This window comes from Anolis carolinensis, chromosome 2, assembly GCF_035594765.1.
Source record: "Anolis carolinensis isolate JA03-04 chromosome 2, rAnoCar3.1.pri, whole genome shotgun sequence".
Taxonomy (NCBI): domain Eukaryota; kingdom Metazoa; phylum Chordata; class Lepidosauria; order Squamata; family Dactyloidae; genus Anolis; species Anolis carolinensis.
The window spans coordinates 159203310-159224781 of record NC_085842.1 but is presented as its reverse complement, the minus strand read 5'-3'; the positions used below and the strand labels follow the sequence as shown (position 1 = coordinate 159224781).

The 21472-nt window shown below is 38.7% G+C and overlaps 1 protein-coding gene across 3 annotated transcripts in view; it reads left to right on the top strand.

The window, feature by feature from the left end:
• The first annotated feature begins 12243 nt into the window (after nucleotides 1-12243).
• racgap1 (Rac GTPase activating protein 1) overlaps nucleotides 12244-21472 on the top strand; it is a 54563-nt gene continuing 45334 nt past the window's right edge. The window contains exon 1 of one of the 3 annotated variants that reach the window (XM_003216932.4): nucleotides 12244-12377. The gene's annotated coding sequence lies outside the window, so the exon portion shown is untranslated. Of the gene's footprint in view, nucleotides 12517-21472 lie in introns of all 3 variants that reach the window. The other 2 variants (XM_062970949.1, XM_008103970.3) reach the window with 2 other exon arrangements.

Here is a 21472-nt window from a genome sequence, read left to right as displayed (position 1 = left end):
TCATTGTGGTGTTGATTCTTATTGTATATCTGCTACTGGGGCACAACTAACATGCAAAAATAGGAATACGTTCCCATACCACAAAAAATGAGAGGGGCTTGAACATATTTCAGCTGATTTTTTTATTCAGAACTAAAGATATGCATATGTCAAATGAAATGAGCCTCTTTTGTCAACCACTTTTATAATAATTTCCATTCTGGTGGCCAAACATATAGATCTATGTTCTTTTTAACATGCTGATGGCAGCTGGGGAGGGTTTTCTGCTTTTCCCTTTTCTCTTTGTTTTGCTCTTATATACACAGTAAGAGATTCAAAAGACAGCTGCTCTTTGCTTTGCCTGTTGGAAGGAGGCAGACTGCTAGAGTAGAATCTTGCTCACTCCCTGCTCATGCTTCGTTTCATTGTTTACTACAGACATACTGTTTCAACCCACCACCATAACTGTGTGTTAGCCCAGCCCTCCATTACTACCTTCCCAGTGGTGCTGCTGTTTTTTTTGTTGTTGTTGTTTTTGTTTTTGTTTTGTTTTTTAAACAAACCTCTAGCTCATACATGAGCAAACTTCAGCCCTCCAGGTGTTTTGGACTCCAACTCCCACAATTCCTAACAGCTCACTGGCTGTTAAGGATTGTGGGAGTTGAAGCCCAAAACACCTGGAGAGACTAAGTTTGCCCATACCTGCTCTAGCTAGTAAGCAATGAGTCTGAGGAGGGATTTTAACTAAGGTATGCCTGCGTTTTGTCCCTATTCTGAACACCAGAACTCTATAATTTCCAAGTGGCCACCTTACCTTTGACCAGATCATACACATGTAAAAGATTGTAAGGTTGTTTTTTGTTTGTTTGTTTATTTGTTTTAAAGAAGAGTTATGTCTCAAGATATATAATATGTGCGGTTGATTCAAGTACGGCTTTTTGGATTCTGCAGCTGGATTATAATTACTCACTACTTATCAGTAACTGATCTTTGAAGTGATGCTGCAAAGCCTTGGCAGGCTGCTTCTGTTTAATTAGGAATAATGACACAGTGCCGTTTCATTCCGGGTCTCTCCTTCCTCTACTAACAACCATAGTGAACAATTCAGCGTTCTTTACTGTGCTAGGTGAAAATAAGATATATTGGCTTCCTAACCCATTGTGTTTACTATGCTGCCTAACCAGAACATATGCTGTTTAACACTACTATTAATCATGTCATGCAGACTTCATAAGATTTGAGCATCCGTTTACAATCCTGCTTCTATCCAGGCACAACCATCTCAGAGCGGCACCTGGGTTGAAAATTCATTTCAGGCACTATTTTTTCTTCTTTTTTTTTCCAGTTAAAGCTTATATCTCTCATGATGTCCAGAGCAACTGCTCCCTTGAGAAAAAGGACTTGTGTCCAGGCAATACTTTACAGATGTATTCTTTCCACTATTCACATTCATTACACTACAGCAAAGTCCCTTCAGGTCATCAGCAGAGTTTTGCTGACTCCCATCAAAGAGTTCATTTACACTGCAGAATTAATGCAGATTGACACTGCTTTAATAATAATAACATAATAGCACTTTATTTATATTCCACTCTATCTCCCCGAGGGGACTCAGAGTGGATTACAACATACACAGATAGGCAATCATTCACTGCCTTAATAAAGTGGAATAACAATGACATACAAATACACAGAACAAAGGTACTGTAAAGGCTTCCCCTTTCATCTCCGGCTTTCTGGAGGCAGTGCTCCACTCTGGCCATGGGGAGGTACTCTTGTTCCATTTCCAAGCTGAGGACTCTGTTGTCCATAGACACCTCCTGGTCATGTTGCAGGCATAGCTGCATGGGTACCTTTATTACCTTCCCGCCGAAACGGTACCTATTTATCTACTTACATTTGCATTCTTTCGAACTGCTAGGTTGTCAGGAGCTAGGGCTAACAGAGGAAGCTCACCCTGACCCGCAACTTCGAATTGCCAATCTTTAGGTCAGAAGATTCAACAGTTCAATGGTTTAACCCGTTGCGTGACCGCAGCCATGACTCAATGCCACGGGATAATAGGAGTTGTAGTTTTGTGAATCACTGGTACTCTTTGGCAGAGAAGGCTAAAACATTTTAAAACTACAGCTCCCGTGATCCCATAGTAATAGTAATAGTAATAGTAATAATAATACTTCATTTATACCCCACCACCATCTCCCATAGGGACTCAAGGCGGCTTACAAAATAGCACACAAAGATGTCATACATAAAATACATAATACATAAAATAGGATACATCAACATGAAAACAATAATAACATTATATAAACCAGGTATATAAATTAGATAAAACAACTAGTTAAAAGATCCATGTAATCAATATAGCAGCCCAGTTGAATGCGCAGAATCTATATATATAAAAGAGTGATGGCATCACAGCAATTCACAAAACAACAAAAGTACAGGCCCCCCAACCTCAAAATTTGACAACACAACCCATCATCCACGCCTCAAGGTTGATACAACAAAAAGAAAAGAAAAATAAAGTCCTAATTAGAGGGAGAGCAATAATTTTTTTTTATCCAATTGCTGCCAGTTTAGAGGGCTAATCTATGCCCACTTGGTTGCCTAGCAACCAAGGGACAGCCAGGTTTCAGTTAGGGGACAGGCAGAGTTAGGCCTCACTTAGACTTCTTCCACAGATTATCTAATTTGCACTGGATTTGCACTGGCAGTGTAGACTCAAGGCCCTTCCACACAGCTATATAACCCATTTAGAATCTTATATTATCTGCTTTGCACTGGATTATCTTGACTCCACACTGCCATATAATCCACTTCAGTGTGCATTTTATACAGCTGTGAAGAAGGGGCCTCATATAATCCAGTTCTAAGCAGATAATTTAAGATTATCAATATACAGTAGATTCTCACTTATCCAACGTAAACAGAACGGCAGGATAAGTGAATATGTTGGATAATAAGAAGGGATTCAGGAAAAGCCAATTAAACATCAAATTAGGTAATCATTATACAAATTAAGCACCAAAACATCATATTATACAACAAATTTGACAGAAAAAGTAGTTCCATGCGCAGTAATGCTATGTAGTATTTACAGTAGAGTCTCACTTATCCAACACTCGCTTATCCAACGTTCTGGATTATCCAACGCATTTTTGTAGTCAATGCTTTCAATATATCGTGATATTTTGGTGCTAAATTCATAAATACAGTAATTACTATATAGCATTACTGTGTACTGAACTACTTTTTCTGACAAATTTGTTGTCTAACATGATGTTTTGGTGCTTAATTTGTAAAATCATAACCTAATTTGATGTTTAATAGGCTTTTCCTTAATTCCTCATTATCCAACATATTCGCTTATCCAACGTTCTGCCGGCCCGTTTATGTTGGATAAGTGAGACTCTACTGTACTGTATTTACAAATTTACCACTAAAATATCATAATGAATTTAAAACACTGACTACAAAAACATTGATTATGAAAAGGCAGACTGCGTTGGATAATCCAGAACATTGTATAAGCGAATGTTGGATAAGTGAGATTCTTCTTTAATATGAAATAATTACTGGGATAGAATAATGCAGAACAATATAATCTCTAAAACCAGGACAGTAAATAAACAGGGGAATTCCACACAGGAAACAATCGGGGCCAGCTAACACCTCCCAACAAAGTATTCCCATCATCAAAGTCTGGCAAATCCTGTTTTCTCAGGGCCACAGACAGTAGAAGCACATAAAATATCGCAAACAACACCACTCTGAAAACAAGGGAATTCCAGACAGGAAACAATCAGGGCCAGCTAACACCTCCCAACAAAAAATTCACTCAGGGAGGAAACAGCCAGGCTTTAAAGCTGCAAGGCCATTACATCCTAATCATTTTTCCTAATTGCAGCATTCATACTTGCCTCCAACAAACAAAAAAAACCAATCAGAAATATTGTATATTCACAACCTTTAGGAAATAATATCCCCTGATGGCGCAGCGTGTTAAAGCACTGAGCTGCTGAACTTCTGGACTGAAAGGCCACAGGTTTGAATTGGGGGAGTGAAGAGAGCCCCCACTGTTAGCCCCAGCTTCTGCCAATCCAGAAGTTCGAAAACATGCAAATGTGAGTGCATCAATAGGTACTGCTCCGGCGGGAAGGTAACGCCGCTCCATGTAGTCATCCCACATGACCTTGGAGGAGTCTACGGACAACACCGGCTCTTCGGCTTAAAAATGGAGATGAGCACCAACCTCCAGAGTCAGACACGACTGGACTTAATGTCTGGGGAAAACCTTTACCCTTTACCTTAACTACCACCAATTCCTCAATACTTTATTTCCCATACCACCATACTTCGCCACAGCAACGCGTGGCCGGGCACAGCTAGTCTATATATATAAAAGACAAATGGTGTCCTCCCCTGCCACTAAACAACAAAAGTACAAGCCCCAGAACCTAGAAATTTGGCAGCATAATCCACCATCCTTGCCCCTAGGTTCCGACAACAAAAAGAAAAGAAAAATAAAGTCCTAATTAGAGGGAGAGGAATAATTGTTTTTAGCCAATTGCTGCCAGTTAGAAGGCTAAGCTCCGCCCACTTGGTCTCCTAGCAACCTACTCAGGCCTCACTCTCTCTTCCCCACTGCCTATAAAATACAGATTATCTAATTTGCACTGGATTATATGGCATTGTAGACTCAAGGCCCTTCCACACAGCTATATAACCCATTTATAATCTTATATTATCTGCTTTGAACTGGATTATCTTGAGTCCACACTGCCATATAATCCACTTTAGTGCGCATTTTATTCAGCTCTGTAGAAGGAGCCTCATATAATCCAGTTCTAAGCAGATAATATAAGACTATAAATAAACAGTAGAGTCTCACTTATCCAACATAAACACCCTGGCAGAACATTGGATAACTGAATATGTTGGATAATAAGAAGGGATTCAGGAAAAGCCTATTAAACCTCCCATTCCCTCTCGACCCTATCTGCTGCCAAACTGCCATCCATGTCTATGCCAGGCATCCTCAGAGACTATGAGATCTGTTTGAAAACAGACAAGTGGGATGTTTATTTCTATCTCAGCAATGATATCCAGGATGGGGCAACTCTGATCTGTCTCAGGCGACTGTGAATGTTCCACTTCCCCACCTTGATTACCATTGAATGCCCTTGCACCTTCAAGGCCTGCCTGCTTTCTGCTTCGGAGGGGCAATCCTTTCTTAGGAGATGTTAGCTGGCCATCAGAACATCCTGTCTGGAATTCCCTGATTGCTCAGTGCTGTTCTTTAGTTAACTGTCCTGATTTCACAGATTTTTTTTAATACTGGGAGCCACATTTTGTTCATTTCAGGCAGGCAGGAACCATCCAGGCTTTCAAGCTACAAGGCTATTTAGTGCCAATTCCAACATTCACACTTGCCTAAAGCAGACAACAGTTCTTTCTTCCACCCTGGTCATTCCACAGTTACATAAACCACACTTGCTTTCGTTACAACACATTTCACAACCTCTGAGGATGCCTGGCATACACGCAGGCATACATCAGGAGAGAATACATTTGGAACATGACCAGGCAGACCACAGAACTCAGAGCAACTCAAAGAGAAACAAAAATAATAAAATAAATACAAAAAAATAATAAATAATAATAAAGTAATACAATTAAAAAATAAATAAAAATAATATAATCAAATAATAAAATATAATACATACAAATAATAAAATAAAATAATAAAAAACACTAAAAATTAATACAATAAAATACTATAATAACAGAAAATAAGTAACAATAATACAAGAAAATAATAAAATATAATAAATAAAAAGATAAGTTACAATAAAATTAATTAAAAATACAAATAACATCAAATAAAAATTCCACAACAATTTTTAACCAATACCACCACCACTTTGCCACAGCAACACGTGGCTGGGCACAGCTAGTGTAGATATAAAGTGCTAAGTGATTGGCAATCAGTTCTGGTTACTGTCAAAATGTTATCAAATGCCTGATGGGGGAAAAAACAAGTTTTTAACTCTTTCCTAAAGTGTTGTAGCATAGGGGCTTGGCTAGGTTCCCTGGGGAGGGCATTCCAGAGCTGGAGGGACACCACTGAGAAGGCCCTCTCCCACTTCCCCACCAACCGTACTAAGGACGAAGGTGGGACTGAGAGAAGGGCCTACCCAGCAGATCTTAGAGCCTGTGCCGGTTCATAGGAGGAGATGCAGTCATGAAGATAGGCTGAACCCAAACCTTGTAGAGTTTTATAGGTGATAACCTGCACTTTGAATTGGGATCTGAAGCTTATCAGCAGCCAGTGGCCATTGCTGCATCTTCTGGTAGCAAATTCCATAGTTGGACAGTGCTTTTATTTATCACGACCCCCCCCCCCCCCCCGGCCGCCAACTGTATCAATTCGGCAGGAAGAGTCCTAATTAATGCGCTATCATTCCACAGTTTCTGCTGCCTTTAAAGTGTCCCAGTTTCACTTCTTCTCCCACTTTCCTCCATCGTTAGCTTAATTAAGTTGCTGCAAACTGAGCTCAACGTGCTATATATTTTGCATTCTCCGGTAGGAAAGTGTGTGTATGAGAGAGGGAGGAAAGGAGGGAGGGAAGGAAAGAAGAGGGGGGGACCTTACCCTTCCTAGTAGACTCAGGAAAAAGGAAACTGCTACAGACCCTTTTGGCTTGTGTGTTCTTCCTCATTAATAATTTTTGTATTGCACCTCATCTCTGAAGCACCTCTTCAACCAGCACAACACCAGAAACCAATAGTTCAAATATAAAGAGTTTATTGAATAAACAATCATAAAAAGGGGGAAAGGGGTTTACTTCCAAAAGCAACAGGAGGGATATAAACAGCAATATACAAAAACAGTCAGAGTTCAGTAAAAGTCCTTAGGAATCCATAGAAACTTCCCATGAACTTAGAATAATCCAAGGTAAAATACAGAAAAACGATCACAGGAAATTTACCACAATCCAGGCAGACACTTCCAAGGTACATACCCTGTTTCCCCTAAAATAAGACATCCCCAGAAAATAAGATCTAGTAGAGGTTTTGCTGAATTGCTAAATATAAGGCCTCCCCTGAAAATAAGACCTAGCAAAGTTTTTATTTGGAAGCATGCCCACCAAACAGAACACCAGAGAATGCAGGATCGGTAAATGTACATATCACAGAGTGTTGTACATGGAAATAATGGTAGTAACAAGAAATTCTTGATAGTATTCACAGTTTGTCTGGTTATGCTGGTTTGTGATGACAACTACTGTACAGCATATAATAAATGTTCATTTTTTTGTTCAACAATAAATGTGAATTCTTCTTCATGAAAAATAAGACATCCCCTGAAAATAAGACCTAGTGCATCTTTGGGAGCAAAAATTAATATAAGACATTGTCTTATTTTCGGGGAAACACGGTAGGCAAGGCACAAACATGAAACAAGAACCTTGAATCATAGACTTGGCCACATGAGCAGACCACGGTTTTCCCACAGCAATGCTATCTTCTCTGCTTTACAGAGAATCAACCAGCTAATTTAAACCCACCAAAGAATTCATGATATCATCCTTCCCACATCTGGACCTGAGACTTCTTTCTCTAATTCTCTGGGAATGTTTGAATTGCCTGGTTTTCACACCTTGAGTCTGGAAAGCTAATCTACACTCCCTTGACACCCCTGCACCCTCTGTCTCTTCCTATTCTCCAGGGAAAGTTCGCTTTCGCTTTCCTAAGTATGCACAACATCTGGGGGTTCGTGATCAGGCTGACTAGCCTCATACTGGCCTGTCTGTAAATTGCCTTGAAAATTCTCAAACTTTTCATCATCCTCATCAGAATTGTTTAGCCCTTGCTGGGTAAGCTATCATGAATCTTCTATCATTCCGTTTCTCTGAATGATCTCACATTTTACAATTTCCTTCTCCACACACACATTTCATTCTTATATGGGCAAATACAGATCATTTGGAAGTGGATATGTCTTTGGGTATATGTGACTGGAAGTAAGAAGCCCTGTTTACTGCAGATACAAAAATGCAGGAAGGTTTCATTTAATTAACAAACAAATGAAAGCAGATGGGTAGAACAAAAAATAAAATTAAAACAGGGAGTTGTTACAGACATTAACATTACCAAGCAGTAGGGTTATGATTAGTTCATTACCGTGAGCAGTAGGAAGTAGTAACAAACTGTAAAAACTACTTTTCTCTCAAAAAGGACACTGCGTGTTTTTAAGAAGTCATGAATATATGGATAGGGGATTGTAAGAATAATGCTGATTGATTTCATGGTCTTGAACAAATCACACACTCTCAGATAGAATCTATTGGCCTATGTTCTTGTGTCTAGATCAGCAGAAAATAAGTTTGTTCCTCCTTAATATGACATCACTTCAATTATTTAAACATTGCTTAATACTTACATATGCCCTACCAATCATATTTTATTCAAACAAAGCATACCCAGCTCCCAAAGCCGCTTCCCATAAAGCTTGACTTCCAGACTTTTGACCATTTTGGTCACCCTTCTTTGGCCATGTGTCAGTTTGTCAATATCCTTCCTGAATTGCGGTGTCCAGAACTGGATGCAGGATTCCATGTGAAGTCTTGTTATTTCAGTTCTGCTAAATTGTGGGTTCAGGGGCCCGGCATGTCTAGATTTAAGGCAGAATCAGACACAGATGGGCTGAAGGCAAAATCAGAGGGTTTATTCTCAATGGCCTGAAAGGATGCCTGCGGAGATAGCCTTCCAAAGAACTGACATACCGCAGTTGTAAAAACAGAACATTTTTATTTCATTTGACAACTATTCAAAAACTCCACGCCAGCTCCTGATTGGTTCAGGAACTGTCCAGCTAGGATCTGTGTCCGATGTCATTGCTGGTTGGCTCTTTGTGGTGGCAGGAAATTGAATAAACTGTCTTTGGAGCATCTGAAGTGTCAGTCCGTTTATTGATCTGTCTCCAAGAGGGGCACAATCTGAAAATGGCATTGGGAAATGAGTACATGATGGGCCTAATGGTTTGGCTCTGGTGAGGATAATGACCATTTTAAATGGGTGAGGCTGGCTTGGGGCATTGGGGACAAATTTTTCCTACAGGCAGATCTTATCAATGGGAGCAGGAAATGAACACAGGAACTCTGACACAAATTCATTGAGTGCTTCCCCCCCATACCTCCCAGTTTATTCTGAGGGGATTATGGAAATCAAAGGAAGGGGTCTGTGTGTGTTCAGACATCATTCCAGAGGCAATTTATAACAAAGGTTATTATGAGGGAAGGGCGCGTGCGCTTGCCATGTCCCTGGTGGAGCTGTGTCCTATATTTTATATGCTTTTATATATGTCATAATTTGGGGGACCGATTTCTCAATATCAGTCGAACCAAAGCAGAATAGAGTGGGACAATGACTGCCTTCAATCTAGAAATTATATGCCTCTGGATGCACCCAAAATCACATTGGCTTTTTAAGCTGCCACATCACACTGTTGACTCATGTTTATCTTATGGTCTATCTATCTCTAGATCCCGTTCACATGTACTGTTTTCAAGCTAGGTGTCATTCATCCAAAACCTGTGCATTTCATTTTTAGTACTATACATTTTAGTACTATACATTTTTCCTGGGAACTCTGCCATGGGATGGTCCATGAGGTCACAAAGACTCAGAAGCGACTGAACGAATAAACAACAACAACAACATTTTTCCCTTTTGAAATTCATTTTATTAGTTTTGGCCCAACTCTCTAATCTGTTCAAGTCATTTTGAATTCTGATCCCTTCCTCTGGGGGATTAGCTATCCCTCCCAATTTGGTGACATCTGCAAATTTGATAAGCAGGCCTTCTATTCCGTCATCCAAGGCATTGATAAAGATGTTGGATAGCACTGGGCCCAGGACAGACCCCTGTGGCACCCCACTGGTCACTTCTCTCCAGGATGAGGAGCTATTGGTAAGCAACCTTTGGATTCGGCCAGTCAGCCAATTGCTAATCCACCTAACAATAGTATTACCTAGATGCTAGCTTCTTTGGAGCCAGCTGACTATGTTCCAAAAGGAGAGTAATTTAGCTTAAACGGTTATGTTGACCTGGGAGTACCGACTGCCAAACCTGTATGGAAACTAGAGACTGTGACAAAGAAGGCATAACACCTGTGCATTAGGAGCCCCCATTTGAGAAGCCAAAAATTATAATTGACGTTTACCAAAAAAAATATCCCCACCTCCTTTGCAAAGAAGCTGTGAAGAAAATCCCAAGCAGCTGGATGAGACTCAGAAACTAAGTTTTGGCTTGAATTAAAAAAAATTTGAAAACTCCAACCTTTCACAAAGCAGGAACACAGGTTAACAGCAACACTCTGGCATTTCTCTCTTTGCAACATGGTTTTTCTAATGTTGTGGTAACACATACATTACATTCTGTCAGAAGACTGTGGCTAAATATAGATGTTGCAGCATCAGCATCAGAATAATGCCTCTCCCATCTTTATTTTCCTTGACATCATGCAGTCTCATTAAAGTTTTATGGAATATGTGCTGTATTACTTTGTCTTGATAAAGTTATCACACCACTGTAGATTTAAAAACATATAGGAGTCAACGTTGACATGAAGGTTTGGCAAAGTCTATGCAAGATGACACATCGAAATTCTACGTTTTTGTTACTTTCTGACTCCAGTCGTACTGGCAAGACAGCAACACTCTTCTATAAATACTGATCATCCCTTACCTGGAAATCCAAACTACTTCAAAAACCAAAATGTTGAGAGGCTGAGGCAGTGGCACTTGCTTTCTGATAATTTCATACACAAAATTATTAAAATATTCTATACATATTACATATTATATAAAATATAATTTAGGCCTTGGTCCAATTTCCAAGATATCTCATTCTGTAAATATATTCAAATGCAGCTGTCCCCAGATCCACATTAGACTTAAATCCAAGAACAATTCTAGTCCCAAACATATCAGAGAAGGGATATATGAATTGTTGTTTTGTAGATTTTTTATATGAATTGTTGTTTTTACATTGTTTTTAGGCATTGAATTTTTGTCTATTTATTGTAACCCGCTTTGAGTCCCCTCGGAGAGAAAGGCGGAGTAAAAGTGATGTAAATAAATAAATAAATAAATGTGCAAGCTTTATTTATTCTCAACCATGAGATATTTTTAAAATTTCCTTGAAGGAAATACATATGGTGCTATGGAATAAGAACAAATAATCAGCCTACCTATATTATTAATATTATTTATTTGGTTTTATTATTTATTATCATTTCCCCCAAAATTGGGACACAAATTGGCTCACAATTTTTAAAAAGACGGCAATTAAAACATACAAAGACTAAACACTAAATTAAAATTAAGCTACACAATGTTTCCATATATAGGAAAATATCACACTATGTGATCTGATTTTAGTACCTGGGTTATAAATGTCATTCCCTAATTGGTTCTATCATAAAAACATGGGAAAAGTTTATTAAACTGCAAAAGCTTTGTTTTTGCAGGACATCCTGTAGCACATTTTGTTATGGTTTCTCAATGAATATCTCATAGAGTCTCAACCAATCCAACTAAGGCCCCTTCCATACAGTTGCATAAAATCCACATTGAACTGAATTATATGGCAGTGTGGACTCAGATTATCCAGTTCAAAGCAGATATTGTGGATTATCTGCCTTGATATTCTGGGTGATATGGCTGTAGTTTGTGGCAGTCACAAAAGCAAAGTTTCTGGATTATAACAACTACTTTCACAGCAAGTACCGTACAATTAAATAGGAAATAACAGTTTCAAACCAAGAACAGTTTGGGTTGCCTAGCCCGGAAAACGCACAGCAACTCTTTTAACTACAACTTCCCATATTCCCTACATATGGTGACTTTTAGTACACCCTGTATTTAAAAGATTGAAAACAAATTCACACAACAATTTATACAATCAAATCCAGTCAAGAAACTCCAAAGTTCTTGTGCTGTAGAAATGTTGAGCTTCATTCGGGTAAACAACTCTTCATGTTCTTCCGAAGAGGGGCAGCGATAGAGCGATGAGCTGAACTGAAGTGAGGGCAGACTTGCCCTTGACAAAGAAGGCGCCCGCAGCGTCCCAATCAGAAGTTGCGACACATTCCTCCCATCCCTCCTTTTGTTACAGTTGGAGTCGGAAGCGGAGGTGGTGTCGTCACGGCTTCAGTCGGCCAGCTCAGCGCAGCCAATCAGAACGGCGGGAGGCCTTCGGCTGTGAGGATTCAAACTTGAAAGCGGCCGTTTCTGCCAGAGTTGCTGCCGTTGGCGAGATCGGAGAAGGCACGCGCCGGAGCGGGGAGAGATAGCGCGCGAGCCCTTCTTCTCTCTCAGACCCAGGTCAGCGAGGCCGAGGGGCAGTACTTTGCTTGAAGTTACTCTCCGAAAGAAAAGAAAGGGGCAATATAGAATGCTTCTTGTGACAATTGTCGTGTGATTATTATATTTTGACTACCAAGCTGAAGAAAACCAGCCCCAGGTAATGACATTGCGAGAAAGAGCGCCGTTTGCCTTGGCGTGGCTTTTCGTTGTTCAGGATCGTAGAATATATCATCATATATTCTATATATACTGTGTATGTATATGTGTGTGTAGACAGAGAGAGGGGGAGAGAATATATGATATATTTCACGATCCTGGAAGTAATTCTCCTTTTCAGGACTGCAACTCCCATCAACCGTAGCCAGCATATGGGATAGGGCAAGGTAACAGTCCCCCATCAACTGGTGGCCCACCATATATATGTATATTATATATATATACACACACAGTAGAGTCTCACTTATCCAACATTCGCTTATCCAACGTTCTGGATTATCCAACGCATTTTTGTAGTCAATGTTTTCAATACATCGTGATATTTTGGTGCTAAATTCGTAAATACAGTAATTACTACGTAGCATTACTGCATATTGAACTACTTTTTCTGTCAAATTTCTTGTATAACCTGATGTTTTGGTGCTTAATTTGTAAAATCATAACCTAATTTGATGTTTAATAGGCTTCTCCTTAATCTCTCCTTATTATCCAACATATTCGCTTATCCAATGTTCTGCCAGCCTGTTTATGTTGGATAAGTGAGACTCTACTGTACATACATTTCATTCATTCATTTTGCTGTGCTTTGGGCAAAGGATTCCCCAACTCAGCTATACAGTCCGCATTGCCCCAGGATCACGGATATTTTGCTATAAAATATTTGATGGTACTTTTAAGATTAACTGATTTATTTTAGTACATGTTGCGCATCTTGGAAATAGGGCCTGCGTCTAAGTATAAAATTTGTTAGTGACTCGTAGAAAACTTAGCCTGAAGGTAATTCTGTGCACAATATTTGAAATGAATGTTGTGCATGAAACAAAGTTTGTGGAAATTGAACCACAAGAAAGCAAAGGTATTACTATCACAGCCACTCATGGGGACCATTTTTAAGTTACCTTGGAATTCCATGTAAGGGATGTTCAACCTGAATTAAATGTTTTTCCTCTGGCCTCATCTACACTGACCAGTTTGAAGCTAGTTTGCAGCAGCCAGACAACAAACTCCCACAAAAGCAAGTGAAAGAAAGCCCTTGATGAATATCAGTGTTCTGTGGTTTGTGCCATCATCATCAGACTGGTTTCAGGATTTTCTACATAGTCATCTACACAGCAAAACCGCTCTCTTCAGTACCAGTTTGAAACTGTATTAAATGGTCAGTGTAGATGGGGTATAAATAAACATAACAACAATAAAAGATTGGGGCCTCAGATGCTATTGCAGACTCACATGGTTACTTCCTTGAATTTGAATGCTTTTGTGTGTGAGTTCCTAACAGGGTGGGTGCAGGTATGAAATAATAACTATTATTTGTATCATGGCAACAGATGTACCTGTTGCTTTTCTAATCTTGGGAGCTTTCAGTCACATATTTTACAGGAGGAAGCAACAGAGCAAGGAGAAGAAGGTGAAAATGAGAATCAATAGAAGTGCTGTAGAGTATGATTTCATCTTAAGCTTATATTTAATAGGAAATGAAATCTTAAAGAGAAGACTATAGGCTGTACAAAAATGATTAGTTTTGAGATTCTTTGGAGAAGTAGGATTTTGTAGGTGTTCTGTGGGGTCTTGAGGGTTAGCAAGGGCAGAGGAGGAAGAGTGGTGTCATTTAAAGGAGCAAGTATTGAAACTGGAAGAGCAAAGGTCATGAGTAGCAATATATTACAGCATCAGAGTGGGATGATAGGTCAGACTGCAGAAAGCTTTGCTGATAAAGCAAGAATTTGTTGCTGGCTAGAAATCTGGTGTGCAGATTTGCTGTATCCCATGACAATAACAGATGTGTCAGTTCAAAAGTAAAGAGGAAAATATTAGTCACGAGTGTCTGGAAAAGTTTACAAATCTAAGATGTCTGTGCCACAGTTTTCAGCGTGGAAGAGAGAAAGCCTGTATTTTGCAATATTGCTCATAGAGAAGTAACTTGATGAGAGCAGTGTCTGGATATGGGTAGAAGGAGCCATGATAAAGCCAAGTTTTTGTGCCTCTTCAACAGGATCCAGTGTATCTGAGTATCTGAATAAAGAATAGCTTGGCAAGGCAGACAGAGTTTGGTCTTAGAAACATCACTAGCATTCAAGTGGAAATATCAGAGATATACCAAGATTGTGGGACTGAATGCAAGGAGAAAGGTTGTCCCATTAACTTCGGCATGGTAATGAATATTTTCATATGTTAGGAGCTCATCCATTGATTAAGAGAGAAGGTGATAGCAGAAAGTTTTTCCTCTGATCTTTAGGGAATCCAGAAGAACTTATCTTTGAAAAGCTGACTAAGCAATTAGACAAGAAGGGAGTTTATAAATCTAGAACATGAGGGGAAATCAAGCACAAGTGTTCAATTAATTGTTTGAACAGCATCAGCACAGTCAAAGACTTGTAGAATTTTTTGTATTTGGCAGCAAAGTGATAATTAGTCATTCTGGTGAAGGTAGTTTCAGAGGAACAAAGAAGGATGAATTTAGACTTTGTGGGGAGGAGGGGATTAGAAGAGAGTTGTGACAAATGTTACACTTTAGGAATGTGGCCATTGAGAGGAAGGGAAATGACAATAGGGGAGGATGATTCAAGGCAGTTTATTTCTTCGTGTCTTGTTTGGAAGAATAGATTAAAAAGTGGCATGTTTGAAGTTAATAGGAAAAGAACTAGGGAAGAGTAGAAATAAATGATTACAAGACTGCAGAAAGTACATGGAAGTGTTTGGTGACAACATTGTAGCTAGGTTGCACGGTGGAATGGCTGGAAGATTCCCCTCTCCTCCAGCATAATTGTAATTGCTCTTTTATTTACCCTCAGCACCAGGTTCTTTGCCTAAGGACAGCAGCTGCCCTGCTTGTCTCAATTCCTTTTATGAACTGATAACACCTTCTTTTCTGTGTCTTTAGGAGATTCATTCTTTAAGTCCTTATCTTACAATTGTCTGGGCCTTCAAGGCAGCAGGAATCTACAAATTTCAAATCTGATTGCCTCTGAACAGATGCCTTTTGCATGATGGTGAAATACTGAGATATAATGATGGACAAATGAGTTTCTGGAAAGGTTTACAATGCCCTAAATTAAGCGTGATCTAATTTAGCTTGCTTATTTAATATGTGTAATCAATAAATGTAAGAAAATACTTCAAGTTAATGTTATATCCAATAAGTATGTGAAATGAAATACTTTTTTGATCAGGAGGGAAGTAAGTAAGGCATAATCCTAAACTTCAAGAAGCAAGTAAGGAACAATCTTAAACTTCAAGAAAGGAGTCATTTGTTTTCATGGTCCTTCCACTTTACGCATGGAGGTCTTCTGTGAACAGTGTGGGAAAACCCCACTGTCATCACTGCTTCACTAACAACACTTTAATTAGGCCACTGTTTCACTTGTTGTCAACTGCCTTCAAAATGATTTTATTTATGAAAGACCTCCCAAGTTAGCCTATGTTTCAGAATCAGGCCATGGCTTCCTAGATTGAGTCTAACCGTCCAGGATGTGGTTTTCCTTTTTTTCCTTCTCTTACATTGCTTTTCTAATAGGGTCTGTCTTCTCATAATATGGGCAAAATATAATAGGATAGTCATATTGGCTTTTAGGAATATGTTAAGCTTGATTTCTTTTAGGATCTATTTACAGTATTTTGGAATTGTAGCAATTCATGAATGATATCTAAGAACATTTCTAAGTATAGCATTTGATTTTCTTCCCATCAGTATTATGAAAATCTAATTTGGCCCTAGCAACACTGAACCATTTAAAGCTGCTTCAAACCAGTATTAAAGAAAATAGTTTCACTGTGCAGATGATTACACAGGAAATCAGTAAAACAGTTTGAGTCCCAGTTGGTAATACACAAACCACAGAGCACTGGTACACATTAAGGGCTGTGTGCTTTTGTGGCAGTTCGTTGTCTATCCACTGCAGTTCAAGGCTAGCTTTGAACTGCATACCTTTTGCTCTATGATTGAGTTAATTTTGAAGAAGGCTAAGAAATGCCAGACAGCTATTAATCAAGTCCCTTTAGATTTGATTCTGCTACATCAGATGTTTACTATTTTGGTAGAAAGCCATTGATTGAACATCAGAGGCTAGCACATAAAGTTTAATCTTTATATCTGGGGATTAGAAATGTTACGTGCTTGTTCTTGAAATGATGGTGGCCATGAAGTAGTTCTGCCACAGACTGCTGGCGTTTCCTTTAGATTAGTGCTACTAAAGTGGTAGTCCTGGACTAGTGCCAGTCTGGGAGGCATCAGTCGCTGGCCTGCAGTGAGTTTCTAGAAAAAAAACTTGTTACCAATGGTAATACATCAGAGTACTGGTACTTTCCTGGCGTATTAGGGGGAAAATGTTTCTTCCACATCAGATAGCCCGAGAAGCACTGCAATAAATTAATACAGTGATACCTTGGCATACAAGTTTAATTTGTTTTGTGACTAAGCTCTTTACTCAAATTGCTCGTATGTCAAATCAAAATTCCCATTGAAATGCTATTAATCTGTTCCATCCCCCCTCCCCAAAACCACATTACTCTACCTAAGAAAAATTTATTATAAATAACAAATAATGTATAAACCAGGGGTCCCCAAACTTTTTAAACAGGGGGCCGGTTCACGCTTCTTCGGACCATTGAAGGGCCGGACTATAGTTGGCCACCAAGCAATAAATAATAATAATAATAATAATAATAATAACAACAACAACAACAACAACAATAAAGAGTGTTGGAAGAGACCCTTTGGGCTATTGAGTCCAATCCCCTTCTGCCTTTGTGCACCAAAAGCACAAGCAAAGCACCCCTGAAAGATGGCCACCCAGCCTCAATGTTTATTATTATTATTAATAATAATAATAAAGAGGGTTGGAAGAGACCCCTTGGGCCATTAAGTCCAACCCTCTTTTGCCTTTGTGCACCAAAAGCACAAGCGAAGCACCCCTGACAGATGGCCACCCAGCCTCAGTGTTAATAATAATAATAATAATAATAAGGGTTGGAAGAGACCCTTTGGGCCATTGAGTCCAATCCCCTTCTGCCTTTGTGCACCAAAAGCACTAGCAAAGCACCCCTGACAGATGGCCACCCAGCCTCAATGTTAATAATAATAATAATAATAATAATAATAATAATAATGTGATTTTGTGATACGAAATCCAGCATATCTATCTTGTTTGCTGTGTCATACAAAATAATAATAATAATAATAATAATAATAATAATAATAATAATAATAATGGTTGTAAGAGAAGAAGAGACCCCTTGGGTCATTTAGTCCAACCCCCTTCTGCCCTTGTGCCGTGGGGGCCGGATAAATAGCTTCGATGGGCCGCATCCGGCCCCTGGGCCTTAGTTTGGGGACCCCTGGTATAAACAATAATAGATAATCAAATAATATAAATAAATATTTCCTTATTAACATTATTTTTACTAGAACTGTTCCTCTCTGCTTCAAATTCTCCAAAGTAAATTTTAGTATCAGTTGATTTACTGCAACCTTAATAGGCTTCAAGGGATGTGCTTAAATCCTAATAGGCGCTTGGTTCAATGTCTTGACTTCATGATTTATTCTCAGGGAAGGGAAGATAAGCTCTCTTGGGATTGGAAGAGGAGGCAGAATTGGAAGGTTATAAGCCAATAACAAGTTTGCTTTTCCTTCTATGAGTGGGAAACTTCAGTGCAATTCTTCTGCAAATATCAATTAGAATGACAGGTATCTGTGTAACTTGCTTATTTTATTCAGGATAGAAGTTTTCTGATGATTCCTGGCTTCTCAGCTTTCCTACAATCTCCCAAAGCCGTAGGATTGCAGAAATAACAGCAAGGATAAGAGCAAGGAGCTTCCCTGGCTGCTTCCTTAAAGGCCTGTTTAAGATGGTGCACTAGCTCTTAACTCAAATCTCATATTGTATGTCAAAGCAAATGTCCCATATCTCAAATAAATTGTAAGTTGGTTCGCTTGTAAATCAAGGTTTCACAGTATACTATATTTGCTGGAATTTGATTTAAGGAGCATATAATCCTATACTAATTTTTCCAAGACAAGGTTCCCCAGATGGGGTTAGAACTCTTATAATCCACCCAGAATAACCTATGGCCATTTTGTCTGAAGGTTATACTTGTCCAAGGAGGACAAGTATGGACATTTTAGTCTAAAATGTTGGAATATATTAGTTTGGAGAAATCTGCTCTTTACAAAGCTTATCTACTTTTTGTGGTCTAACAGAAATTATGCAATATTTGTGTAGTATTACATGTACCTAGTTTAGGCTGCATCTAGACCAGGGGTTCTCAAATCTTTAAAGCAACTGATCACTGTTTGTTTTTGGGGGGGGGAACTATAGGTTTTTTTTTAATGAATGAATTCCTATGCACACTGCACATCTTAATTGTAGTGCAAAAAACCATGAAAGAACAATCCCAATGTTTAAAATGAACAATTTTAATCAACATAAACGCACCAGTATTTTAGTCAGAATAGTGGACCTGCTTTTGGCTGATGAAATGTTCAAGGTAATTAGGATTGCTGTTGTATGCCTTCAAGTTGTTTCAGAATTAGGGCGACTCTAAGTGTAAAGTTTAGGGCAGAGGTCCCCAAACTAAGGCCCGGGGGCCGGATGCAGCCCTCCAAGGTCATTTACCTGGCCCCCGTCCTCAGTTTTAGACTTAGGCTCGCCCAAAGTCTGAAATGACTTGAAGGAACACAACAACAACAATCCTACTTAACCTGACTATCTCATTGGCCAGAAGCAGGCCTACACTTCCCATTGAAATCCTGATAGGTTTACAGTGTTCCCTCTACTTCGCGGTTCACTTTTTGTAGACTCGCTGTTTCGTGGTTTTTTAATAAACACTAAAATAATATTATAAATCATAAAATAATATTATAAATCCCTCTTTCTACTTCCTTCCTAAGGAGAAGCCCTATAGGAGAAGCCCTTCTTAAGGAGATGTCCAAATATAGTGTTTCTACTTCGAGGAATTTTCACTTATTGCAGGTGGTCCTGGAACGTAACATTGTATGTTGGTTAAAATTGTTTTTATTTTAAAATATTGTATTGTTCTTTCATTTACTAATATTGTGCTATGATAATATTATAATATTATATAATTTTGATACTAATATTTTAATATAATACAATATTATAATATAATACAATATAATACAGGTTCAAACCCCGGGAGTGGCAGGAGCGGCCGCTGTTAGCTCCAGCTCCTGCCAACCTAGCAGTTCAAAAACATGCCAATGTGCGTAGATCGATAGGTACTGCTCCGGCGGGAAGGTAACGGCGCTCCATGCAGTCATGCCGGCCACATGACCTTGGAGGTGTCTACGGACAACGCCGGCTCTTCAGCTTAGACATGGAGATGAGTACCAACCCGCAGAGTCAGACATGACTGGACTTAACGTCAGAGGAAACCTTTACCTTTTTAATGCAACATAATACTACTACTAATAATACAATACAATAATAATTATATATTATATATTAAATGTAATATTAGTAATAATATTACAGTATAGTGGTATAGTACAATATAGTAATATATAATGCTAATATTGTGCTATGCTAATAATATAATATATTGTATGTACATACAACTTGTAAGCCGCTCTGAGTCCCCTTTGGGGTGAGAGAGGGCAGGGTATAAATGTACCTAGTAAATAAATAAATGTTGGGGTTTTCCCCACTACAAATAAGACATGTGCAGTGTGTATAGGAATTAGTTCGTGTTTTTTTTTCAAATGATAATTTGGCCCCTCAACAGTCTGAGGGACTATGAACCGGCCCTCCACTTAAAAAGTTTGAGGACCCCTGGTTTAGGGTGAGGCTGGTAATTGACATGTGTACATGACCAGAGTGCTTTAAATTCAGCAATGGTTTATGACTTAACAGAGGAGTAGAATATCTGCATTTTATAGCAGTTTGTAATTCAACTAGAATTAGGCTCTGTAAATTCTTTGTATTTTTGTTTAAATATTATCATTGCCTACAAGTCTATGCAAGACTGAGAAATTAATCCTAATCTTAGTAAGGAGGAAACTTTTGATGAAGCTGATAGTTTTCTTGCCTCATCTGTGACCTTTGTTCTCATAACTTTTCATTCTCTAAATCCCTGAAAATCTTGCAAAAAGCTATGCTTCCAGAAGGATATTTTATTAAGTAGCCCTCTCAAAAGAGTGCATACGTTGCTTTTTAAGAGTGACATTCAGTTTCCAAGTCAGAATTATTTTCAGAGGTTTTCTATTTTCTTTTTATAAATATAGACTGGTAGGGATTTAAACTACTATTTCTTTGTGATGCAGCACTCTGTTCCCTTACATATGAGTAAGTCATATTTAGTTGATCGTATTGTAGACTATAGGTGAATGACTGTTCTGTAAGTTATGACTATATTACAAGGTTTTAACCTAGATAAGGATCTGTTATCTTGACAATGTTTTTAGGAGAAATACACATTTTCTGTGGGGGTTTTTTACTTAGATATTATTGAGTTTTTTAGTCTTATGTAGAGTGTTTCTTGTGCTGGTACATAACTGTAGTATGTACTTATACATAAATTTGCAAATATGCATGGAAGTATTATAAAGGAAGGAAGGATTACTGTAATTTGATGCTTCCACTCATTCCAAAGAAACAGCTGTGTCTCCTTATCAGTCCATTGCAAAATTTTGAAAATTCAGCCTATATTTCCAGGTGCTGGCAATTCTCTGTAGTCTTCACTGAAGCTGGTATTGTGTATGCAGTACCTAATAGCCATCAAATACCATCAATGCTCCTTTTAAGCAAAACTCTGTAATCACCAGTGCCCATTAAATGAACAACTTTAGCAATTAGCTATATAAAAGCCTAGTACACAGGTGATTTCTCACTTGACAGAATTACATCCCCATTGGACTGGGAACTATTTCTTTCTGTAATGTA